General features: G+C 45.1%; 1 pseudogene; it reads left to right on the top strand.

Moving 5' to 3' along the window:
- The first annotated feature begins 1,094 nt into the window (after positions 1–1,094).
- The window catches only part of LOC142426204 (uncharacterized), a 28,119-nt pseudogene continuing 2,821 nt past the window's right edge, over positions 1,095–26,392 (top strand).

The raw sequence follows: 26,392 nt of genomic DNA, 5'->3' as shown, positions 1-26,392 counted from the left end.
AGTCCGGTTCTTTGCTGTCTCTGCTTAGTCTGGAAGCTCTGCTGACACCTGTTTACTTTGGGTGATCCTGTTGGCATTTGCAATACCAGTGACATAGCTTCCAGCCTCAAAGCAACACACATGCTCCCACCGTAGGAAAACGGACACACAAGTGGTGGGTAGCCGTCTTCGTGAGAGTAAAATGGTATCTCACAGTGGTTTCATTTGCATGTCTAGGAGGACTAGTCCTGCAAGACCTGCAGTTTTAAATCACCAGCCCTTGCGTAAGAGAAAGATGGGGCGTTCTACTCCTGTGAGGAATTATAGTCTTGGAAACTCACAGGGGCAGCTCTGCCCTGTCCTACCGGGGCAGTGTGTGTTGGCATCGATTCAATGGCAGTGATTTAGATAAGGGCTAATGATACTGAGCATCTTGCCTGTGTTTGGCAGTCATTTGAATGTCCTCTTTGATACTATAGCAATTCCAGTCTTTCACTCATTTTATAACTGAATTATGATAGTTTATGTCTTTTTGTTAAGTTGTGGAAATGATATATCTATTTTGGCTATTACATTTTTTTGGCTATTACATTTTTACCAAATACATGGTTTCCAAATATTTTCCAATGGTCCTGGTGGTGTCTTGGTTACTCAGTTGGCTGTAGTCTGCATGGTCTGCAGTTTGAAACCACCAGCAGCTCCACAGGAGAAAGACTTGGCTTTCATATGGGTCACTATGAGTCAGCAATGACTTGATGGCAGTGAGAGAAAGAGGGCGGGGGGAGAGAGAGAGAGAGAGAGAGAGAGAGAGAGAGAGAGAGAGAGAGAGAGAGAGAGAGAGAAATTCTCTCTGTGGGTTGCTTGTCTTTTTCACTTTTTGATTAAATTCTTTGAAGTGTTGTCAATTTTTATTAGGTCCTACTTATTTATATTGTCTTTTGTTATTTGTATCTTTGTTATATTATTAGAGACTTCATTATTATAGGCTATTCCTGACAGCATTGCCCCTGAATATTTTTCTAAGAATATTATGGTTTTAGATTTCACATCTAGGTGTTTAATCCATTAAAATTTTTGTGTGGGGGCGTAGGGGCGGGGCCTGCTGTCTGCACATGCGCACCGCTGGGCGGGCCTTCTTCCTTCTCGCCGAACGCCGCCAAGATGGTGTTCAGGCGCTTCGTGGAGGTTGGCCGGGTGGCCTACATCTCCTTTGGACCTAATGCCGGGAAACTGGTCGCGATTGTAGATGTGATTGATCAGAACCGGGCTTTGGTCGATGGCCCTTGCACTCAAGTCAGACGGCAGGCCATGCCTTTCAAATGCATGCAGCTCACCGACTTCATCCTCAAGTTCCCACACAGTGCCTGACAGAAGTATGTCCGACAAGCCTGGCAGAAGGCGGATATCAATACAAAATGGGCAAGAAGGCTCCCGCCCAGAAGGAGAAAGCTGCGGGTCAGAAGGGCGGGCCTCCGAAAGCTCAGAAAGCCCAGAAGGCTCCAGCCCAGAAAACACCCGCCCCCAAGGCAACTGGCAAGTTGCCCCCAAGGCAACACGCTGTTATACAAAGTAATAAAGTTTCTATTGGCCAGGCTGAAAAAAAAAATTTTTTTTGTGTGTGTGTTATGAAGCATAGCTTCTCTTTCATTTTTCTGTATGTGGAAATCCAGTTTTTCCATCACCATTTATTGAAGATTCCTTTCTTTTCCCACTGAGTCAAAACTGGTTTATCATAAATATGTGATTTTATTTGTAGATTCCTAGTTCTCCATTGCTTTGTGTTGCTACTGCTATACCAACACCTGGTTGTTTTGACCTATATATTCTATAAGTGTGACTTTATGATATGTGAAATGTCTCTTGATAAAGCAAAAGGTTAGGTCAAATATTTTTTTAAATAATTCAAAATATGGCATAGTATGCTTAACTCATTATTTCCAAATGAAATTCAGAATTATTCTATTGGGGGGTCTTCAAAACAAAACAAAACAAATCTCCTAAGCCTATAGAACTTTTGATTGGCACTGTTTGTAAATTATCATGAGACCTGATATCTTTACACTTTTATGTCTTCTCAATCAGAAACACTGACTCATTTCTTGTTTATTAAAATCTGCTTTCATATCTTTCAATAACACTTTGAAGTTTCTCTTCTTAGAGACTACACATGTCTTTCCGGATATGAATTCTTAGATAGTTACATTTTTTATTATCATGGATGCAATCTTTACATGATTACTGCATATAACAATAAATTTTATGAAGCAAGCCAGAAAGGATGTGAAAAAGGTCACTCAATGTTTGGGCAGAATTTTTTTTTTATACTTTAGATGACAAACTTTGGGTCAACTAGTATTTGATGAGACACGCTGCTACATCTCCCCAAACTGAGAAGTTCTTTGGGTTGATGAGTCAGGCTTAACAGCTTTGCTCTCAGCCTCTTCACTCTATGAGTTCTGAGACTTCGAGACCTGTTGACCCCATTTCTTTCCTGATTTAATTATTATTTCTGAAAGTTGGCTCTAAGCTTAAGAGGATACGAACTAAGGTTCCATTGGGGAGAAAGCTTCAGATGTAAGATATCTATTCCTAGTTCTCTTGGACAGCCGAGCAAGGGGTCACGTTTGCCCCTTGCCCTAAGCACTGGCATTGTTTTGATCGTTTCAGTCTTATGCATTGTGCTGTCAGCTCAGAAGGAAGCCACCTGGTGCCTGAAGTCACTTTTTATATTACTACCCACCTTCCCGCCCCCAGTAACACAACATTTGGCCAACATTTGACAGGAGAATTGTAGTGGGTGAGAATGATTATGATTGTAGTGGGTGTGTGTGGCGGGGAATGCTGGGCTAATTAATAATAGTGGTTATTTCTTCAGAAACTTCTCTCTCCTTTGCATCCTGAATAATTCATCTCATCGTACCCTCCAGCATCCCTAAGGGTAGTTAACTATTGTGGCAGATATATATTTGTTTGTCAAGTTGAGGATTAATAGTGTAGGGGTGGAGTCTAGCTTGTCAATCAGATCATAGCCAACGAGACCTCTGTGTGGGCAGGGCCTTCTCCTGCGAATTCTGGGAAATCTGGTATTCCTCCTTGGAGCAGGAGTCTCTCTGCTCACACCCTGGGAACATAGCAGCTGACAAGACACATGGACCCACGCTGATGCAGAGACCCCTGCCAGCGCTGAGATGTTTCCAATGCCACTGGATCCAAAGACTTTCTACCCACTGGCCTGTGATCTTCCACATTCAGTGTCATTGCATGTGTTTCATGAGTCTGAAGAGGACTTTACAGATTGGTATCGGACGTCTGGGCTAATATCAGACTTATGGACTTGATCCGGACTGGGCTGGGATGTTTTCTCAATGTTCAATTGCTCTTGTATATAAATCTCTTTCTTATTCACATAGGTGTGTCCATGGATTTGCTTCTCTAGTCTACGCAGACTGACACGACTATTATTATCCCCTTTGTACAGATGGAAAGTTGAGGTTTAGAGATATTACTAACTTGCATAAAATGACAAAGGAAACAGATGTAAAGCTCATGCCCCTTCCGGTGGAGTTGATCCCCCTCCTGGAGACCCTGGGTGTTACGATGCAGCAGAAGGGCTTCTGGCATTTGCTTGGCTGTAATCTTTGTGGAGGCTGTCCTTCCACAGCAGGGCTGGGTGAGTTTGCCTTTTTGTCGACCTTTGTCCACCTTTGGATTAGCATGCGAAGGTAAACCTTTATTCCAACGTGGTCAGTGCTGTGCTGGAGTTAAGCCTAAAATGCTTTGGAAGGACCAAGAAGAGGCACTTTGGTCTGGGGCTCCGGGTAGGGTCATCTGGCCAGGGTCCCATGCCATGAGTGGGTGGGACCCAGAAAGACAGTGGCTGAGGTTTGGGTGATGATGTGGAAGTAGAAGGAACAGACTGAGAGAGGGCAGAGAGGCGGCGGCAGTAGCTCTCCCATTGACCTACTGTTCTGCTCTTGAACTTCCCACCCAAGCCCGTGCCCGGTGTGAATGGTGTCTCTGTCCATCTCTTGACTGGCAGAAAAGATGACTGAGCCGAAATAACTTAACCCTGCTGGTTCCAAATGCCAGTTGCCCTCGCATCCCTGGACTCTCCTTGGCTCACTGGACACAGTAACTCCCACCACACAGGCTTCTAGTAGGAGTGTTCTGTCTGTCACCCAGTTAGTTACATGCCAGCAATAGTGGTGTTACCGGGGGTTAGTATTGGGTTGTTAAGCACCACCTGTCACCCAGTCACTTTGCAGGAGAAAGAGGAATTATCTGCTCCCACAAAGGTTTACAGTTTCAACACTGCTGCACAGAACCTTTGTAGATGGTCGTTGTAAGGACGCCCCTTCTGACCGTGTCACTCGGTGTGGCCCATTCCCAGTGACAGCCCTGGGGCCGAGCCTGGCCCTGCCCATGGAGATGGACTTCCATCCTTGTGTTGAGAGGATCCCTTCCCTCCCCGCTTTTCTGAGCTGCTTTCCGAGAAACATCCTCACCGCTAGAGGTTTCTCCTTATTATCCCCATGCAAAAAACAAAGCAAAAAACAAAAACAAAGCTCATGGCCGTCACATTGATTCCAACACAGAGTGACCCAGTGGGACAGAGTGGAACTGTTTTAGAGACTTCAAATATTTCTGGGAGTGGACAGCCTTGTCTTTCTTCCGTGGATTGCTATACCTGTTACACCGGTGGGTTCAAACAGCTGGCCTTGGTTAGCAACTCCATCTGTGGCCAACTATGCCACCAGGCACTTTCCCTGGGAAGCATTTCATTTTTATTTGCTAGGAAGAGGCATTGGGGGTCACTTACTCAGTGACAAAGGAGGAGTGTACACTCCACCTGCCACATTGATTTTGACTTTTATTTTAAAACTAAGCTTTTCTAAGATCTTCACATGAGAGAATAAAAACCAAGCCAAACCCACTGCCACTCAGACTCACACGAGTATCTACAAAGCTTTTGTGTGTGTAGTGTTGCAGCAGAAATGTGTTGGTTATTTTTTCAAATAAAATGGCACTGTAACATACTCACCCTCCCAACAGACCGCTGAGAGACAACATGGGTGTGTAACTAAATGTGGTGAGGAAAGCTGATGGTGCCTGGCTATCAAAAGAGATAGTGTCTGGGGTCTTAGAAGCTTGTAGTTAAACAAGCAGCCATATAGCAGGGAAGCAACAAAGCCAAAATAGAAGAAGAACACCAACCTGTGTGATCATGAGGTGTAGGTGGGAAGAGGTATCACAGGTCAAAAACAAGCAGCCAAGTTGATGTGAAGGGGCATGGATGCAGTGGAGACCCAAAACCCACCTGCGAGATAATTGGACAGTCTCTCTCAGAAGGGCCAAAGGAAGGGATGACAAAGCCAGGCGTGGTATAGCACTGATGAGCCACATAAATATCCTCTAGTTTTTTAATATTTCCTCCCTCTGCTCCTATGGTTTCAGTGCTACCTCACTAACCTTGTTAGACTTGCATATATTCATTGATAAAATTAAGATTGTGTGATGCATGAAATCCAACATAGATAATCCCTCAGAAAAAGTAACAGAGTAACGGTTTCCTGAGGGTATTGGAAGGGAGCGGGGAAGGGGAGGAGGGGGGAGTGGATAGCAAAGATGGCTGTGTAACTGCACGCGAGGGGAGCAAACAACAGAATTGTAGGTGAATGGATATATTGGACAGTGTACGATAAGACAAGGCAATATATATATACACCAATATATAGAATAACAATAATAAGGGTTTGTTGGGGAGAGATGGGGTAACGGGGAGGATGATATCAAGGAGGTCAAGAAGAAGGAGAATGTTTTGACCTGGTTGTGGTAACAAGTGTACAATAGTGCTTGATGTGACTGAACTATGGGATGTTATGATACCTGTAAGAGCTCCCAATAAAATTATTACAAAAAGTATATACATTCTCACAGTTACAACAACAAAGACATTTTTTGGTAAGTCTAGCCTACATAGACCAATCTACCTGTAGGGCTAAGAAACTGTTTTGTATGCTCTGCTGGGATGACTACCCAGTCATAAAGTCACTTCGACACACATACTGTTGTTGTCATGTGTTTTATAGTTGCTGATTTTGTCCAATTCCTGATATTTTAGCTATAATGTTGGTGATCAGTCTTTGTGAACCTCTATCAATAACTTTTTTTGTGAATAAAGTAGTGATTAAAGAAAAGAGAATAAAAAGCCTCTGCTCAGTGACTAATAATATTGTAATAATGTCATTCCATTCAGAATGATTTTCATACCAATCTTGTGGGTCATTTTCATATAATTCAAGAAAGATTACATTTAAGCAGTTTACAATGGTTTTATCATCTTATTCTATGATCAGCATTGATCATAAACATGACTAAGGATTCTATATCGTGTGGAAGAGGTCCTTGTGGGTGTGTGAGTGACACTGTGAGTTTCTGACACTGAGTGACACCAGCCAGCCGTGGCAGTGACATCATCTCCTGTCAACTTGAGCGAAGGGGTGGAGTCTAGCCTGTCAGTCAGGTCGCAGCCTGATTTGATCTGTTTTTGTGGGCATGGCCTTCTCCTGAGGATTCTGGGAACTTCTGTCTTCCTCCCTGGAGGTGGGACACATACTCTTTCTCTGCTTGACTTCCTGCTGACAAGACACATGGAGCTGTGCTAATGGCAACCAGAGCCCTGGAGCTGGAGGAGCCACGTGGAGACCCACGCCGAGACCCACACCAGCACTGAGCTGCTTCTACCAACACGGGACCCACCAGACTTTCCACCCACCGGCCTGTGATTGTCCTGCACTTGGCACCATTGCATGTGTTGCATTAATCTGAAGAGGGATTTATAGACTGGTATCAGACATATGGGCTAATATTGAACTTAGGAACTTGATCTGGATTGGGCTGGGGTGTTTTCTGAATATACAATGACTCTTTGATAAAAAGGTCTCTCACACATGTATGAGTGTCAATGATTTTGTTTCTCCAGTCTACCCGGACTAACACACCAGCCCTAGTGATGCCACTGATCAGGTGACAGGAAAAATAGCTTTCTTCCTAGCAGCTGGGAGGAGAGTGAAAGACTTGCACTTTTTCCACTGATAGCCAGGAGCCCATTCCCACCTGGAAGCCAAGTGACTCAGTGAAGGCTAAAACGTTTCTTGTGAAATTCAAGGTCAAGTTCAGCCTATAGTCAAGGTCTCTGCTGTTCCTGTTAGGTGCCATAGAGTTGGTTCTGACCCACAGTGACCTTACATACAACAGCATGAAACACTGCCCGGTCCTGCACCATGCTCACAATTGTTCCTCTGCTTGAGCCCATGCTTGCAGCCACTGCGTCGATCCGTCTCATGGAGGGTCTTCCTCGTTTTTCACTGCCCGTCTGCTCTACAAGCATGGCGTCTTTCTCCAGCGACCAGTCTCTTCTGACAGCGGGTCCAAAGTACACGAGACGCACACGTATTTCTAGACAGACACAAACAGGTGTTAGAGGATGGGGAGAGACTGGAAGCCTCAAACCCAGCTGGTGGGGATGGAAGCGAATGGCACGGCTCCTTCGGAGAACGGTTTGGCTGCTCCTCGCTGACTGGAGAGTTGCCACATGCCTCAACTCTGCTCTTAGGTATGCGGCATATACCCAGGAGAACGGAGACCATGTCTCCATAACAACCTGCACAGGACGGTCACAGGAGCATTATGCAGCATAGTCAAAGGAGGTGCCCCTCGTCCTGTGACATATCCACACGGTGGGGCCCACTGGAGACACGCATGAGGGGATCACCTTTGGCGTCCCTCTTTCACGCAGCCCTGGGCGAGCCTCTTCCTTCCTGGCTTATCTGCATGTCTTTCCTCTTCTGATGGGCGAGAGTTCCTGGAGCATGGATCTTAGTCCTTTGTCTGTTGTAATTACCGTCCACTGCTCTGTTATGCTAACAGTGATATATATATATATTTCTAGGTGCTGTCAAGGCAATTAAAAATCATTTTATTGGGGCTCATACAACTCTTTTTAAAAAAATATTTTATTAGGGGCTCATACAACTCTTATCACAATCCATTCATCTATCAATTATGTAAAGCACTTTTGTACATTCATTGCCCTAGCAGTGGTATCTGTTGATGGACAAAAATCTCTCATTCTAATGTAGGCAAATTTATTCACCATTTCTTTTATGGTTCATGGTTTTCGTGTCTTGTTTAAGAAATGCTTCCCTTTCCTGAGATCGCGAGCATACGCTTTTATATTACTTTGTAAAGCTTTCTAATTTTACTTTCTACAGTTAGGTCAGTTCCACTTGGAATTGGAAATTATATTCAATGGGAGATAGGAGTGCAATTTCAATTTGTTTTCTACATGGGTGCTCAATTTTTATCAGCACTATTTATTTAAAGGTCTGTTCTTTCCTCACTGATCTACAGGCTCCCTCTGTCTTGTAGCAAGGGTCTGTATACATAGGTCTGTTTGTTCTGGGACACCAAGTTCTCTGACCTTGTTCTTCCTACTCGAGGATGAATCATGCCATCTTGGTTTCCTTCCTTATGAGTCCGCTTACCTGACTCTACCAGCAAGACCAAACAGTTGTCCCAACCAGTAACAATGTCAAGATCTAATCTCATGGGATTGGATGGCATGTTCTCTCCCCACCTGGAAATGAAGGAAGAAGTGGGTACCTGTGGGGGCTCGTGACAGTTGCATAATTCAATGGAACTCATGAAAAAGAGAGTCGGCCTACGTCTGAGTCCTTCTTACCACTGGGCACTGCAGTCACATCACTTGGATGCGGGGTCCCTGTTACTTCAACAAGAAGCATCCTAAACTTCTGTGTTGTTACCTCCCCAGCCCCACCCCACTCTGGCAACCCCATGCGCAATGGGCTAAAATACTGCGCCACCCTGACTATACCCGTGATCCCTTGGACATCAGACTATTGTGATCCAGAGAGCTTTCTTTCACTGGCTGATTTCAGAAGAAATCACCAGGCTTTCTTCCAGACTATCTTGGTCTACATCATAGCAAGACACAAACCTCCCCTGACAGACTGTGACGGCTGTGTGCGAAATGTATCGGCCAGGTTTTGAATGTGGAGACTCCCCAAGCAAGGCAAGATTGTTTGGTTGTATGAATTAAATGCCCAAAAAGGTGCGTATTATTTGAACTAATAGTTTGACTTTTGAAATTAGTGGCGTCCCTAAATAAAGCTTTTCAAAGATGTTCCTAGTATCAAAAATTTTGAGTAGAAAAATAGAGGATCGATTAACTAAAGGTTAGGGGAACTAAAAATCCTTGCAACTGTTAAGATTAATGCGTTTGAGTTTTTAGTGACAAGAATGACACTACTTTAGGTGACAAAAACATTACAAAACAACGTCACAGCAGGATTTCTATCAGCTTTATTATGTCAAAGCCCAGGAGGACATACTCTAAAGTGATAGTAGTGATTATCTCTACAGGGTATGATTATGGACAGATTAAATTTTGTTTATTTTACTTTCTGACTACTTCGAGTTTCAACCACGAATTTGTAGAACCTTTTCAAAAATTATTATGAAATGAAACATTCCAAACCGATGCAAAGATACAGGGAATAGAAAAGTGAATCCCAAGAGTCACCACGAACTTTCACAATTTGGACCCAGGGCCAATCCTTGTCATCCCACCACTTCTACTCCCACCACCAGCTAATTTTTTTTTTAATTAAAAAAATTTTTTTACCAGCTAATTTGGAAGCAAATATCAGACATCAAATTTCATCAGTAAATATTTTAACATATATCTCTAAAAACACCGGTTCTTAAAAAAAAAACACAAACACAATATCATTATTCTTAAATTAAAAACTTATTAATAGCATCAAATATCCAGTCAATGTTCTACATTTCCCTGATTGTCTTATAAATTTGTATGTTACCTTGTTTTGAAATGTGATTGTCATTAAAATGAAAATTATTTAATTATGAAAATTAAAATTATGAAAATTTTAAATATTTTAATCATCTTAAACTGTGCAAGGCAGTGACATTGGTGACATTCACAATATTGTGCAACTGTTAGCATGATCTGTCTTCAAAATGTTTTTCATGATCCCAAACAGAAACTCTTTACCTATTAAATAATAACGTCTCATTTCTCAGTCCTGCCCCTTCAAGAAAAGGTCAAAGTATTAGGCCAGGTTGACTAGAGAAGCAGGTTGAGTGACACTCAACAGCGTGTAAGAAAGAGCTTTCTATCAAGTGGCAATTATATATCAAGAAGACAGCCCAGCCCAGTCCCACTCAAGTCCACAAGTTTGGCACGAGTCCACATGTCTCTCTTCAGACTCACAGCCACATGCAATGATGCAGAATTCAGGAAGATCACAGGTTGGTGGGCGCAGAGTCATATGGATCCAAGTTTGGCGGAACCATGGTAGGGAACCAGCAGCTCTCAGGGTGAGTGGCAGAATCCCAGCAAGCAGGAAGGAAAGGGGGCAGAGAGAGACAGAGGGAGGGTCCCACTTTCCTTCAGTTATAAGAAGGCCACATCCCCACAGAGGCATCATTAGGCTGTAACCTGATTGACAGATTAGATTCCACCCCTACCTTAAAAACAATATCCTTTGATTGTGGGCTCGTATAGCTCTTGACACAATCCATCCATCCATCATGTCAAACACATTTGTACATATGCTGCCATCATCATTTTCAAAACACTTGCTTTCTACCTGAGCCCTTGGTATCAGCTCCTGATTTCCCCCCTCCCTCCCTCATGAACCCTCGTTAATTTAGAAAATATTATTTTTTCATGTCTTACACTGATTGATGTCTCCCTTTACCCACTTTTCTGTTGTCCGTCCCCCTGGGAGGGGGTTACATGTAGATCATTGTGATCAGTTCCTACTTTCTCCCCCCACCTTATCCTTACCCTCCTGGTATCGCTACACTCATTATTGGTCCGGAGGGGGTTATCTGTCCTGGATTCCCTGTGTTTCCAGCTCTTATCTTAATATATATTTATATATAATTTATTTATTAAAATATTTTTATTGGGGGTCCATACAAGACTTATCACGATTCATACATAGATCCATTGTGTCAAGCACATTTGTACATTCGTTGCCATCATCATTCTCAAAACATTTTCTTTCTACTTGAGCCCTTCATTTCAGCTCCTCATTTTTTCCTTCCCTCCCTCCCTCTCACATCATCCCTCCCTCATGAATCTCTGATAATTTAGAAATTATTATTTTTTCGTGTCTTACACTGACCGATCTGTACCAGTGTACATGCTCTGGTCCAGCTGCACTTGTAAGGTAGAACTGGGATGATGATAGTGGCAGTGTGTGTGTGTGTGTGTGTGTGTTAGAAAGCATTAAAGAACTAGAGAAAAGTTGTATGTTTCCTCATTGCTATACTGCACCTTGATTGGCTCATCTCTTCTTTGTGACCTTTCTGTAAGGGGATGTCCAATTATCTGCAGATGGGCTTTAGGTCTCCACTTCGCACTACCCCTCATTCATAGTGATATGATTTGTTCTTTGATGCCTGACACCTGATTCCATCAACACCTCGTGATCACACAGGTTGGTGTGCTTCTTCCATGTGGGCTTTGTTGCTTCTCAGCTAGATGGGCACTTGCTTATCTTCAAGCCTTTAAGACACCGGATTCTGGCACCATCAGCTTTCTTTACCACATTTGCTTATGCACCCGCTTTGTCTTCAGCAACAGTGTCGGAAAGCTGAGCATCATGGAATGCCAGGTTAATAGAACAAAGTGCTCTTGCATTGAGGGAGTATTTGAGTAGAGGCCCGATGTCCATCTGCTACCTTAATACTAAACCTATAAATAGATGCATGTATATCTATTTCCCCATCCTCATATATAAATCTATTTACATGCCTATATTTCTACCTTTATAAATGCCTGTTGCCTCCTAGTTCTTTCTTCTATTTCCTTTTACTTTCCTCTTGTCTCACTATCATGGTCAGCCTTCATTTGGGGTTCAGTAATTCCTCTTAGTTACATTGCCCTTGATCAAGCCCTACCAGGCCTCCTACACCCTTCTCACCACCAATTTTGGATCGCTTGTTGTTCCCTTGTCCCTGGGTTTATTAGCATTCACTTCCTTTCCTCCACCTCCCCTCTCCCATGTCCCCCGCTGGTCCTGTCGTTTTCTCCTCCAGATTGTTTATCCTGCCTATCTTATCTAGATAGACCTGCAGAGATAATAATATGCACAAAAACAAGACAGAGCAAAACTAAACATCAACAACAAACAAAACAACAATAACAAAAAGAAAAGCTTGTAGTTAGTTCAAGGACTATTTGTTGGCCTTTAGGAGTGTTTTATGGTCGAGTCTGATGGGGTGCCACACCCTGGCCCCAAAGTCTATTTTTGGTATTCCCTTATGACTTCGTTGCTCTGTTCCCCTACCTGTTCTGTTGCACACCTTTAGTGTTTCGCCTCAGTGTGGTGGGGTCAGACCAGGCACAATTCCGGCACTGTGTCTCCAGTGTTGTCCCCTGTAGCGCTATGGGTCAGTAAGGGATGCTGTGTCTTGTAGTGGGGCTGGCCCTATGGTTCTCTCCGTGCTTTGGCTGCTCTAAGCGGGACTATCGTCCTAAGGGCTTGGTGGGGCAGGATGTGCTCCAATCTCTCTTCCCCTTCCTTCATTTGCTCCCGTGCGCTCTGATCAGACGTGTCCCTCTCCCTGAGCTGTAGCCTCCGTGCTGTTCTCTGAAGTGAATTTTTTCTCCGGGGAGGGGATCTGTGCACGTAGTTGGGACTTGGGCCGCCCCTTCAGACTTCTCTATTGGTTCCCTGCTCTGTATTGCTGTATTCATGTCTTGGAGGGTGCTCAACTTTATCAGCACATTTGTTAAAAAGTCTGTTCTCTCTGTTCCCCATGATCTGTAGGTAATGTCATTAAACCATAAAGAGACATGAGGTTCAGATACGCACAATAGCATGGGTGTATTTTGAACACATTGTGTTGAGATAAATAAGCCATTCACGAAAGGACAAACATTGTAAGATCCCAGTTACACGAGAGGCGCCCCGCTGGTGCGGTGCTGCTGCTAACGGGAAGGTGGGTGAACTGGACCCATCAGCAGCTCTGAGGGAGAAAGATGTGGCTGGCCATTTTCCCAAAGAGTTACAGCCTCTGAGGCACTTGTGCTCTCCTCCTCAGGGTTATTGTGAGTTGCCATCTACTCAGCAGACACAGGTTCAGTTTGGTTCACTCATATGAGCTCTCCAGGAAGTTATCAAGGATTTCATCTCTCTTGGATCCACGGTGAGTGCTCACTGTGGCAGTTACAAAGTTGACAGGAGATTATGTAACTGCCACATCCAGGGAAGCAGCAGTAAGAAGTCAAAAGACACCTTATATTGTGTGAATCTGCTGAACAAGACTTGTTTAAAGTGTTGAAGAGCAAAGACGCTACTTTGAGGATTAAGGAGAACTTGACCAAAGCCATGGTATTTTCAATCATTTCATATGCATATGAAAGTTGGACATTGAATAAGGAAGATGAAGAATTGATGCCTTTGAGTTATTGTGCTGACAACGGATATTGCAAGTCCTATAGACTGCTAAAAACTTGTCTTGGAAGAAGTACAGCCAGAACACTCCTTAGAAGTAAACTCACTGTCAATGAGTCAATGCCAACTCACAGTGCCTGCCCCAGGGTTTCTGAAACTGTAACTGTCCATGGGAGTAGAAAGTCTAGTCTTTCTTCTGCGGTTTGGAACTGCCGACCATGAGGATGGCAGGCTAACTCGTAACCACTGCTCCACGAGGGCCCTTAGAAGTAAGGATGGTGAGAATTTGTCTTAAGTACTTTGGGCATGTTATCAGGGAGACCAGTCCCTAGAGAAGGACATGGTGTTTGGTAAAGTGGAAGGGTCGCACAAATGAGGAAGATTTCTCTCTACGATGAGATGGCCTGACACAGAGGCAACGTTGGGCTTGACTAGGATAAAAGCGGTGAGGCTATTGCAGGAGCAGGAAGTGCTTCGTTCCGTGTCCACAGAGTCTCCAGGAGTCGGAACGGACTTGACCGCGCTTAGCAACAACATACGCGATGTCTAGAATAGGCAAGTTCATAGAAACCAGAGTAGTTAGCAGTCGTGGGAGTGGGAGACGGAGGGGATTCATTGCGAGCTCGGGTCATCCAGCTTCTGTTAAGGGGGATAAGAAGGACAGCGGCGAGAGTTACGGCCATCACGGACATGATCGATGTCACTGAATTGTATGTGGAAAAAGTGTTCAGATGCAGATGCTTTGTTACATATGTATGCACAACCAAAACGAAGAAAGGAGTGTCATGTTTGCTTGTTTTCTGATTTTAAAGTATTTTGTTCTCTGTAGAAAAACTAGAAAATACACAGAAGGAACTCGAAGCCTCCTATAATCTGGGTCCCTGGGTGGTACAGATGGTTAAGCACTTAACTACTAGCCTGAAGGTTGCCGGTTTGAACCCACACAGAGGCAGCTCAGAAGACAGGCCTGGTGATCTTCTTCTGCAAGGTCACTGCCATGAAAGTCCTCGGTAGCAAGCAGTTTACTCCGTAACTCCTGAGGTCACTGTGAGTTGGGCGAATCCTATTCTCTGAGACAAAGTGCATTAAGTTGGTGTCTAGCCTTCCAGATTTTTAAGAGGTATTTCAACTGTTTCTCCTTATCCCTTCATTTGCCTGGGTTCTCTGAGCACTGGAGCCTAGCAGCCAACACCGGAACCCCCTTGTACTTCACTATACCAAGGACAGAGCAGCCCCGCCACTTCCTTTGGCATGACTTCATTAACTCTTCTATCACAGAACATGCTAAGGAGACTGTTAACCAACCAACCAACCAACCAACCAACCAACCAACCAACCAACCAACCAACCAACCAACCAACCAACCAACCAGTGTCTGCCCCAGGACTAAGGGCTTCTCAGCAGGGCAGGTACATTATCTTAGTTTTATTTTTATCCTTAATTATATCTCTTTTAGGCACAGTGCTTAATCGTGCCTCAGTACCTGGCACACAGTAGACAGGCAGTGAACGTTCCTGCTGGGCAGAAAGCAGGGAAGACAACAGCCGGATCTCCACCGCCTCCAAGGGAATGGAATTACAGACAGGTGTCCTGGATTTTCTCACACTGACCTGGTTTTCTCTCAGAGAAACAGCGTGCAGTGCCCACTGTACAAGAACCAGAACTCTTCCTGTGAGCGTAATGTAGGAGTGTGCAAGGGAAAGAAAGTCCTCTTTGTAATCCTCCTGCTCACGCCTGCCATCCCCGCTTCATCTTCCCTTCCATCGTTAAGCACGAGGCTCTTGACCAAATTGGGGATAAGCTGGCTCCAGGGATGGGTGGGAAGACTGCACCATCCTGCTACTACCTTAAAGCTTACCCTGTTTAGAAACAACATCCCGTTTGCCTCCTTTCCACTCTTACCCTCAGGCTTCTGAATGTTGAAAATAAAAGCACAGCGGAAGAATAAGAGCGGTTTTCATCAAAGTTCCTTTGGGATGTAAATACCAGTTTCATGTGAACTAATACAGCTTCTCAGCTTCGATACAATGTGCTTTGATCTTACAGGAGTGACAAGTCTGGTGACCTATAGGTCTTATGGCAAAAACAGGAAACACGGGGAATTGAACCTGTGGAGAGAGACAATTGGGGAAGTGAGAATTTCCCAATTACTCACCCCCCCTTTTAAAAAAATCAGTTGACATTTGATGAGATGTGCTAATCTATTTGTTTCTTTATGAATCACCTTAGTTACTCTCCTGGAGGGGACTTTCGTGTGGAGGCAGCTTGTGCTAAGGAGCTCATGTAACACAGTGGCCTCTTTTAGTGCTCAGCTGCTAACTGAAAGACTGGTAGTTCAAACCTACTGAGCAGCGGTGCTGGAGAAAGCGTTAGAGATCTGCTCTTGTACAGATTACAGCCAAGAAACCCTATGGAGAAACTCTATCAAAGGGGTTCCTAGGAGCCTAACAGTAACTCAAAACACCAAACAATAACGGCAGCATCTTGCTGGAAGAAAGGCACAGAATCTACTTTTGAAAGTCAGTTAACGAAAAGCCTATGGATCACAACAGTTGGATCCACAACTGGTCATGGGAAAGGCACAGGTGAGCAACGTTTTGTGCCATTGAACATGGGTCAAGGGCCAACTTGACGGCAGCTAATAGCAACAAGCCGGTGCTAGGTTCAGATGGTGGAGCTACATAAATAGTGCAAGTACGGGGAGGCGACAGAGCGTGAGCTTTACTCTTGCTCATGGACTCCTTCAAATAGGTCCTAACTGCCATGAGTTCCACGCTCCCAGATGTACATGGATACAAATGGACATTCTTTCAAGGGGCTCATGATCCCTAGGAGACCCACAGGAGTCACCAAACCAGAACCCGGCCTAAGAATTGATGATCGATTGGGTGGTTGCTGTTGTTGTTAGGTGCCGTTGAATCTGTAGAGACTCACAACGACCCAACATACAACAGAACAAAGCACTGCCATGTCCCCCACCATCCTCACAAGTGTGATACTTGAACACATTGTTATACTGTGTCAACCCATCTCATCGAGGGTCTTCTCTTCGCCACTCTAGCAAGCATGATATCCTTTTCCGGGGACTAGTATCTTCTGATATCATGTCCCAAGTGCATGAGACGAAGTCTTGTCATCCTTGCTTCTAAGGAGCATTCTGGCTGTACTTCTTCCAAGTCAGGTTTGTTTGCTATCCTGGAAGTCCACAGTACTTCCAATATTCTTTGCCAGCACCAGAATTCTAAATGCATCAATTCTTTGATTTTCCTTATTCATTATACAACTTTTACAAGTATCAAAACAACAACAACAGCAAACAAACTTACTGCCATAAGGTCAATTCAGATGCAACAGGACTATGGCTTGAGTCAGGTCCACCTCAGTCTTTCAAGTGACCTCCTTGCGCTTCCACACTTTAGAGGTCTTATGCAGAAGAGTCACCCTATCCAATGAGTCCTTTGATTTCTTGGCTGCTGCTTCCATGTGCATTGATTATGGATCCAAGCAAAGGGAAAATCCTTGACAACTTCAATCTTTTCTCCATTTATCGTGGTGTTACCTGTGGGTCCAGTTGTGAGCATTCCGGTTTTCTTGACATTAAGTTGTAATCCCTACTGAAGGTTGCAGTCCTTGATCATCATCAGCAAGGGTTTGAAGTTCTCTTGGCTTTCAGCAAGTCAGGTTGTGTCATCCGCATATCGTAGGTTGTTACTGAGCCTTCCTCCAAGCCTAATGATGCATTCATCCTTCTTCACATAGTCCAGTTGGGTAGATAGCTGCATCAGTGAATAAGGCAAGAATACAGCAATGATTATTGCATGACTATAAAAAGAAAGGAATTGGCTCATGTGAGATCAGTGTATGCTGGAGTGGCTGGAGCTAAGTCTTGCAGAGAAAGGCATGAGTAGACCTTGAAGATGGATGGGATGACCAACCAGGCATGAACACAGGTTTAGAGTTAGGAAAAAGCCTGTCATACCCAGGAGAGTGAGGGGGCCCTGGGGAGGGCAGAATAGAAGCAAAAGGGGAGACAGTATTGAATATGCAAATAGGGTGAGGTTATTTTGCTCATGCCAAACTTGGGGATTGAATTCCACTCCACAGATAATGGGAAGTCTGTAGATGTAGGTTTCTCACCTGTGTCACTATTAACCTTTTGGATGAGATAGTTCTTTGTTGAAGGCCCCAGAGTGGCTCAAAGGATCTGCACTTACACTGGGCTGTCTTCCACAAAGTTAGCAGTTTGGAATTACTCGACACTTGTCAGGAGAAAGATGAAGTTTTCTGTTCCTGCAAAGAATTAGTCTCAGAAATCCTCAGAATCAACTTAAAAATTTTTAAAAAAATAAATCATTTTATTGGGGGCTGAGGCAGTTAGTTTATTGTGCCAACCTGGCCGATAAACACATGTGGGGTTAATTGAAGGACGGAGGGATAAATGGCTCGGTGAGCTTCACCTTTCTAGTTCTCGGGTCTCTTGCTTTGTGATGGTCGGACCAGGGTGTGGCTACCTTAGCCAGTTCCCTGCTTCAGCTGGCAAGGCTCACTTCCTGCAAGACATCCCTGAGGAGAAGCCACATGGACCTATCCCAGTGTAGTCCTAGGTGCTGGAGCAGCCGTTTGGAGACCCCTGCCAGTGCTAAGATGCCTATACATTCACTGATTTGGCTTTCCTCCTAAAGTCAGCATCATAGTGTGTGTTTTGTGAGATGGAGGAGGACTTTGTGGCTTGGTGTTGGACATATGGGTTGATGCTGGATTTGTGGGCTTGGGCAGCACTGGGTTGGGATGTTTTCTTGATGTGCACTTAACCTTTATATAAAACTCTCTCTTATACATGGGTTTCTGTGGATTTGTTTCTCTAATATACCCAGACTGACACAGGGGCTCTTAAGAGCTCTTATAATCATTCATACATCAATTGTATCAAGAACATTTGTACATACATCATCATAATTTCCAAAATATTTTCTTTCTACTTGAGCCCTTGGTGTCAGCGCCTCTTTACCCTCTCCCTCCCCAACCTACCCACCCTTATGACCCTTTGATAATTTGGAAATTATTTTTATTTTCATATTTTACACTATCCACTGTCTCCCTTCACCCATGTTCTCAGAACCAACCTCATGGTAGTGAGTTTAATTTGGGTTTAATAATCAAAGGTTGGTGGTTCAACCTCCCCAGAGGGACCATGGAAGAACGGCTGATGATCTGCTTCTGTCAAGACTCTAGTCATGCGGACAACAGAAGAGGGGGAGGGGAAGACGTCGGACAGGACAAGATATGACAAAATGATAATTTATAAATTATCAAGGGTTCATGAGGGAGGGGTTGGGGATGGAGGGGGAAAATGAGGAGCTGATGCCAGGGGTTAGGTGGAGAGCAAGTGTTTTGAGAATGATGAGGGCAACGAGTGTACAAATGTGCTTGACACAATTGATGGATGTATAGATTGTGATAAGAGTTGTATGAGCCCCCAATAAAGTGATTAAAAAAAAAGACTCTAGTCATGAAAATTCCATGAAGGATTCCACTCCGATTGACGCCCAAGGTGCATGGAGCTGCCAAAGTCAGAATCAACTGAACCTCAATGAATCAGTTCTTTGTTTGGGGTGCTAGTTTGTGCTTTGCAAGATCTCTGGCAACACCCCTGGCCTCTACCCACTAAATGCCAATGGCAACCTCCATGCTAAGATCTTCGGTTAAGTCTCCAGACATTGCAAACTGTGTCCTGGGCAGAAAGATCATCCTGGGTCAATCATTCAGGCACTGCCTTCACAATGTTTGTCATTGTGTGTACCTCTTGCACTCTCATTTCCTGGCATGGTTTGTTTTAAGCCGACTCACTTCTTGCTGTTTCTTCTTCTGTAGATTTAGTCTCACCTAAATCTAGCATCTCACCTAAATCTCCTCATAATATCTCTGAACCCATAGATGGGATGTGCTGATTGTACCTTTTCTTTCTTTAAAAAAAATCATTTTATTAGAGGCTCATACAACTCTTATCACAATCCACACATACATCAATTGTGTCAAGCGCATCTGTACATTCATTGCCCTCATCATTCTCAAAACATTTGCTCTCCACCTAAGCCCCTGGTATCAGCTCCTCATCTCCCCCACTCCCTCCCCGCTGCCCCTTCCCTCATGAACCCTTGATAATTTATAAATTATTATTTTGTTATCTCTTACACTTTCCAATGCTTACTAAAATATGTAATTATTCAGAAAAAGGAAATAAGATCTATCCACCCATCCATTGCTTTAAAAGCAGGGTCTCAAACAGGGATTCTTGTGGGAGTGATTTATTGGAGGAAGGTTCTTGGGCGGAAAATATGTAAGAAAGTGGGGAAAACAAGGAAAAGGTATGCAATAAAATCGGGCCCAGATATGGTTCACTAGAACCTGCTTCCAGTTCCTGTGTGGTGATAGCAAATTGCGCTCAATGACTCACCTACACATCGTCAGTGGCTCAAACAGACCAGGGGTGCCATCAGAGAACCCCGTGAAGCACAGTTCTGCTCTGTCCCACATGGGGTCCCCTGAGTCAGAATCAGCTCGATAGCCACGGGTTGTAGAACCTGCTTGTACCGGGAGCTCTGGGCCAGGTGATTTCTGGACCAGGAATGCAGCCCAGCTATTGTCTAATCGTTTCTGGGACCACTTGTTTGCCAGAGCAGAACAGAGATTCTAGACGAGCACGTTAGTTGGGTCCGATTGTCAAGACCAAGAAAGCAATTTTCTAGCACTAGCATTCAGGGGAACATTCTTGTCTCTGCTTTTGTCTGAACCATCCACTGGTCAAGATAAGGATTTGCTCCTCCTCCGATTTTAGCAATGGGACAAGAAGGGGCATGAGGGGTGCTAAAGTCAGTCTTCCTCTTCCTCCTGCCAGAGGCCCTCCCACTGCCTCCCCCATCCGCAAAGTGGGGGGGGGGTGTTGGGGGGCAGTAGCTCTCCAGGGAGGCTGAAAGGCCCTTTTCTCTCCCAGGATCGAATTCGGACTTGGCATGGAGCCATAGTCCCAATTGCTTCTTTTTTGATGAGAGGGTCCTCCCCGCCTCCTCTGCCCTCCTTTCTTGGCAACTGAAGTGGGTGGGAGATTTCATTGTTTAAGAACACAGAAAAAGAAGCCAAGATCCCCCAGCTCTGGTCTCATGTGTGCCAGGATCCCCCAGCTCTGGTCTCACGTGTGCCAAGATCCTCTTTGGGCGTGAAGGGTCAGGGCAGACAAAGGCGCTCTGATCATTTTTGATGGTGCCTCTCTCTAATTATAGAAAGTATTTAGCTATTGTTTCCTCATTGCCTGCTCCACAGTTGGGTTTTAGCAATTTGTGTGTGTGTGTGTGTGTGTGTGTACGCCAAATGCCTGGTTTCTGATGAGCAGTTTTTTTGTTTGTTCCCGTCTTAGTCCATTGCTATATGCAGCCCGGCCTCTTCCATTGGCGAACTGAAGGAGGTACTATAGGGTCCCCATCCATTGTCCCCACTCCAGAGTTCTCAGGGCTTCTCCTGTTCTCGTTCTTCCGCACAGTCACTGACTAGAGGGGAAGGGAAGTTGGTGTCTCTGTGGGCGACCAGGAGGCCGGTGGCAAAGTGAGTTACGAGTTGGACGGTCCACTGCAAGATCGGCAGTTCAACCCCACCACCCACTCCAAGGGAGAAGGATGGGGCTTGTAAAGAGACAACGAGGAGCGGTTCTCTGGTCTGCAGGGTTGGCAGGAGTTGGAATCCACAAGAGGGCAGGGAGTTTGGTTACTGAGCCTATAAGGCAGCCTTATGCCCAATTTATGGATGAAGACTCTGAGACGTGGACAGGCTTCTCAGCTCTTAACTCCTGAGGCAAGATTTAGACCTAGGTCTGTCTGAGTCCATGGTACCTGTTGTTGATAGACTTTGGGCATCTAGAACATTGGTGGTGGTGTTCCACAACTCTGGGTAAATTGGGGCATCCTGCTCCCCCCCCCCCCCGCCGACTCTGAATGAGCCTGTTTCTCTGTCCCTTGCTAGTTTTAGGGCTTGATGGGGAGGCTTGCAGCACACTGAGCAGAGGTCTGGACATCCTGTTGGCTCCTGATCAAGGGGGAGATTTCCAGTATCATGGCAGCAACGAGAAGGAAAATGGCCCCCCTCCTGGGGCCGAGGAAACAGATGGCTCCCTAAGAGGGCACTCCTGCAGGCAGTGTGGTGAAGGGGTTGCTTACAAGAGTTGGGGAGGTTCAGGCGGCAATAAAACCAGTGGATGTTGACTCCAACGCCCGGCCAATGGCCACATATGCATCAGACTAGAACTGTGCCCCATAGGTTTCCAGTGACCACGTGTGCATCAGGTTAGAACTGTGTCCATAGGTTTCCAATGGCCACTTGTGCATCGGAATAGAACTGTGCCCCATAGGTTTCCAGTGGCGAATTCCCCACCTCCAGCAAATAGAACCCTAGCCTTTTCTTTCAAGGTGCTTCTTGGGGAATTCAAAGCACCAAACTTTGGATCCCCAGCTGAGCACATTACTAGTATACACCACCCTGAAACGGCAGGACTAGCAACAACAGATTTTACTACTTCTAGGTCAAAAGGGAGGTCCTTTGATACTGTAGTGGGTTATGTATTGGGATTTGAACCAAAAGATTAGAAGTTTGAATCCACTGAGGGAAACCGATGAGGCTTTCTGTTCCTATTCTACTCTGTCCTCTCGGATTGCTGTGGGTTGGAATTGACTCGGTGGCAGTGAGTTAATTTTTTGTTTTGGTTTCAGTCTAAAGGATCATGGGGGCAGGGATGGTCTTTCTACAGGAAACCAGTGGGAATGCAGGCTGTGTTCAAGGGTCCCCAGCAGAAGCAGCAGCAGGAGAAGAACCCACCCACCATTGCCAGAATGCAGACAGGAAGGGCAAGAGCTGCTGGTGTGTACGTTCACAGACACCCACACCTTTCTCCTTCTACCTTCCCATCTCCTGCTTGTGTCAAGTTATCGGCAAAGCCCAGTCAAAAGGAAGAGAGCAGGGGAGCACTGGGGCTGCAGCCCGAGTACGTGAGCCTCACAACAGGGATCAGGGTAGAGCTGGTGCGGAGAGGGTGCTGGGAGGACATGAAGACCCAGCACAGGGGCTTGTTTGATAGTGGCTTTTATGCCAGGGAGAGCTGAGGAATTCATTTTCTTTCCTTTCTTGGTGAGTGGGGATATCATCAATTGCACACAGAACATCATCTACAGACCCACCATGAAGGTTCTGGTGGTGGACCTTGGTTAGATTGTCCGGCCATTACACTCCATACACTGCCACCACCACCCATCAGTGGAAGCTTGTGTGTTGCTATGATGTGGACTAGGTTCCAGTGGAGTTGCCACACTAAGGCAGACTAGGAAGAAAGGCCTGGCAATCTGCTCGTGAAAACCAGCCAATGACCACTCTACGGATCATAGAGGTCTACGACAGAGCTGACCTTTGGGACTGGTGCAAGTCTGGGTAGCATTTGGTCCCATTGTGCCTGGTGTCCCCATGAGCCAGGGGCTTGACTTGATGGCCACTCACATCAACAGTCGAGAATGTTCCTGAGCAAACCCTAGAGATCTACCCATGAAACCTCTTTACTTTGTGCAAGACTACTCTGAGGCCTGGAAAGGGAAAACAGCTGGTCCTTGGTCCCAGGTCAGTAGCCATATAGTAGCATAGTGGGACAAATATCTACTCTGCCCGATTCCCAGTCCATCTGCCTCTTAGATTGGAGCAGTGGCCAATTAAGGACTGATAACAAAGAATAATTTCCAGGACTGGGAGATCACAAGGTGTTGAAGGGATCAGGTATCAGGCATCAAAGACAAAAAAAAAAAAAAAGCATTGTGAATGAGGGTGTGTGTGGAGTGGGGACCCAGGGTCCATCTGTGGGAAATTGGACATCCCCTTGCAGAAGGGCTGCAGGGAAGAGACGAGCCAGTCAGGGTGCAGTGTAGCAATGATGAAACATACAATTTTCCTCTAGTTCTTGAATGCTTCCTTTCCCCTCTATCATGATCCCAATTCTACCTTACATATCTGGCTTGGACCAGAGGATGTACATTGGCACATATAGGAACAGGAAATACAGGGAATCCAGGACAGACGAACTCCTTAGGACCAGTGGTGAGAGTGGCAATGCCAGGAGGGTGGAGGGAAGGTGAGGGAGAAAGGGGGAACAGATTACAAGATCTACATATAACCTCCTCCCTGGGGGACGGACAGCGGAGAAGTGAGTGAAGGGAGACATTGAATGGTGTACGATATGACAAAATAATTATAATTTATAAGTTATCGAAGGTTCATTGGGGGGAGTGGGAAGGGAGGGGAAAAATGAGGAGCTGACACCAAGGGCTCAAGTAGAAAGCGAATGTTTTGAGAATGATGATGGCAACAAATGTACAAATGTGCTTGACACAATGGATGTATGTATGGATTGTGATAAGAGTTGTATGAGCCCCCAATAAAATGATTAAAAAAAGAATAACTGCTGAACCAGTATACTGTTTTTTTTATTACCACTGTTTAAAGAGTGTACTTCACATTGGCTTCAGACATTGGCCTTGAATGACTCCCTCTCTATACATATGGTCAGAGCAGTGGGCTCTGGAGTCTGATTCATGGGTCAGAATGCCCCTTGTGCCCATATGGAGTAATCTTAGACAAGTTCCTGAACCTATCACGCAAGTTTATTTTACTGTAAAACCGGGAGGGGACAATGCTTTCAACTGTTGCATGACAGGCCTATGAGGAAATATATCTAAAACTCGAACGAGTTAGCCTCTGGCAATGGTAAGTGATTCATAGATAACAGCATATTCATATATAGGCATATGCAATATTTTGCATATATAAAATATGTATTGGCATGTCTATATACCAATATACATGTAAATATTCAATATATATATATACACCTTGATTTTTTTGTTTCTAATGGAGACTTCAAACAATATTTTGGTTTAAGGTCTAAATATTACCTCAAGGAAGTATGTTTGAGGGGTTATCCAGCCTACCTGGCTCTAGAATGTCCACATTTCAGGAGAATTTGACATTCGTCAGAGTTTCCTACAGAAGCTTTGATCAACATGTTGAGCCAGAGTCGTGTAGAGCCATAGGAGGCCACAACCATCCAGTTGTGGCCAGAAGGAGGCAGTTGTTCATGGTGGCCATTAGCCATATACTTACCATCATTTCCTCCTTCTATTCCTGTCTCTCCTTCTTCCTTGGTTGCTCCAGGTGAAGAGAGACTCTTATTGCACCTGGAATGGTCGCTGCAAGCTTTTAAGACACCAGACACCACACAGTGAGGTAGGAGGTAGAATTGAGCACATTATTAGGCAAGTTAGCTGGAATGTCCCATGAAGCCATGACCCTCAACCTCCAATGCAAGGAACCAAATCTCATGAGACGTTTGTACACAAGTGGCCTCAGGTGCTACGTGGTCCTTGCTTTATCCACCTCTTTCTTTCACAAGGTTGTTACATCAGACACCTCTCCTGTTACTTATTTGCTTACTCCCTGTCTCCCCCCCCTCCAGTCACATGATGCTGCAGGAAACCAGAGTCCTGTCTGCTTTGTTCACTTCTTGTTCTCCATGCTTAGTCCCTACCGTGTTTCAGGTACGCTGCCAGAGACCGTGGATAAAACCCCTGTCCTCACACAGCCTCTATTTTAGTGGAGACAGTCGAAGTACCATGTCAACAAGCATGATGTCATGCTCACTGCCACTGAGTTGATTCCAGCTTCTGGAGACCCTACATGACAGGATAGAACTACCCCCACAGGTTTCCCTGGCTGTCCACGCTTACGGAAGCAGACAAGCACATCGTTCTCTTGCCAGTATTGAGAAGTACTGCAAAAAAATAAACCCCAACCCAAACAAAAACCCAAAGTAGCATAACAGATAGAGGTGCCTCCGGGAGTGTGGGGGCAAGTCGTCAGGGGTGACCAGGGTCGGCTCTCAGAAGGGTGACATCAGTGAAGAGAACAGATTTCCAGGAAGGAGCAGACCACCAAGACTTGAAGGGATAACAAGTATGAGGACCTCAAGGCAGCAGCCAACTTGAGGGAAGTGAATGAGGAGAGAGAAGGGTGGGAAATGGGGGGTGGAGAGAGTGGAGGGTGGGGCCAGTCCAGGAGGAGCCAGGTGGGACTGGCAGGGTTTGGATTTTCTTCTAAGTGTGAGATGGATACATTTGTATAGTCATATTCAGTTTCCAAAGCTCTCACGCACCTGGTCTTACTCAATGCGTGCAAGTATCTCTGAGGTGAATAGAGCACATACTACTGCTGTAAACGTAAGTTTATCAAGAAGGCCATGAGCTCTGCAAATTGGAATATTTGCTGCAATTCACACTGTTCAAGCAGGTTTCTCTGACTTTCAACCAGGCTTGTAAGCTTGGCTGCGTCTTGGAATCACCTGGGGAGTGCCATAAACCATCTAGATCTGGGGCTGCTCTAGAGATTGGATTTATGAGGCCTTGAGTGTGGCCCAGAAAGACTTTGACAAGCTCCCCTAGGTGATTCTAACGTGGCCTTACAAGACCTCTCAACTCCCGTCTCAGGGGCTTCTCACAGCACTCTGTTGCCTCCTTGGCAAGACACCCATTAAAACCCACGAAACCACTGGGGGGGGTCTTTTTTAAAGGATGACTTTTAAGAAATAAACAAACAAACAAATAAATAAATAAATAAATACTTGAACAGTTACTCAGTATGTAGGTATCAGGCATCAAAGAACAAAAAAATCATATCATTGTGAATGAGGGGGAATGCGGGCTGGGGACCCAAAGCCCATCTGTAGGCAACTGGACATCCTGTTACGGAAGGGTTGCGGGGAGGAGCCAGTCAGGGTGCAGTGTAGCAATGATGAAACATACAACTTTTCTCTAGTTCCTAAATGC

This window comes from Tenrec ecaudatus, chromosome 14, assembly GCF_050624435.1.
Source record: "Tenrec ecaudatus isolate mTenEca1 chromosome 14, mTenEca1.hap1, whole genome shotgun sequence".
In the NCBI taxonomy this organism is placed as follows: Eukaryota; Metazoa; Chordata; class Mammalia; order Afrosoricida; family Tenrecidae; genus Tenrec; species Tenrec ecaudatus.
Note: the sequence above shows the minus strand (reverse complement) of the source record. Positions and strands in the feature narration are given on the sequence as shown.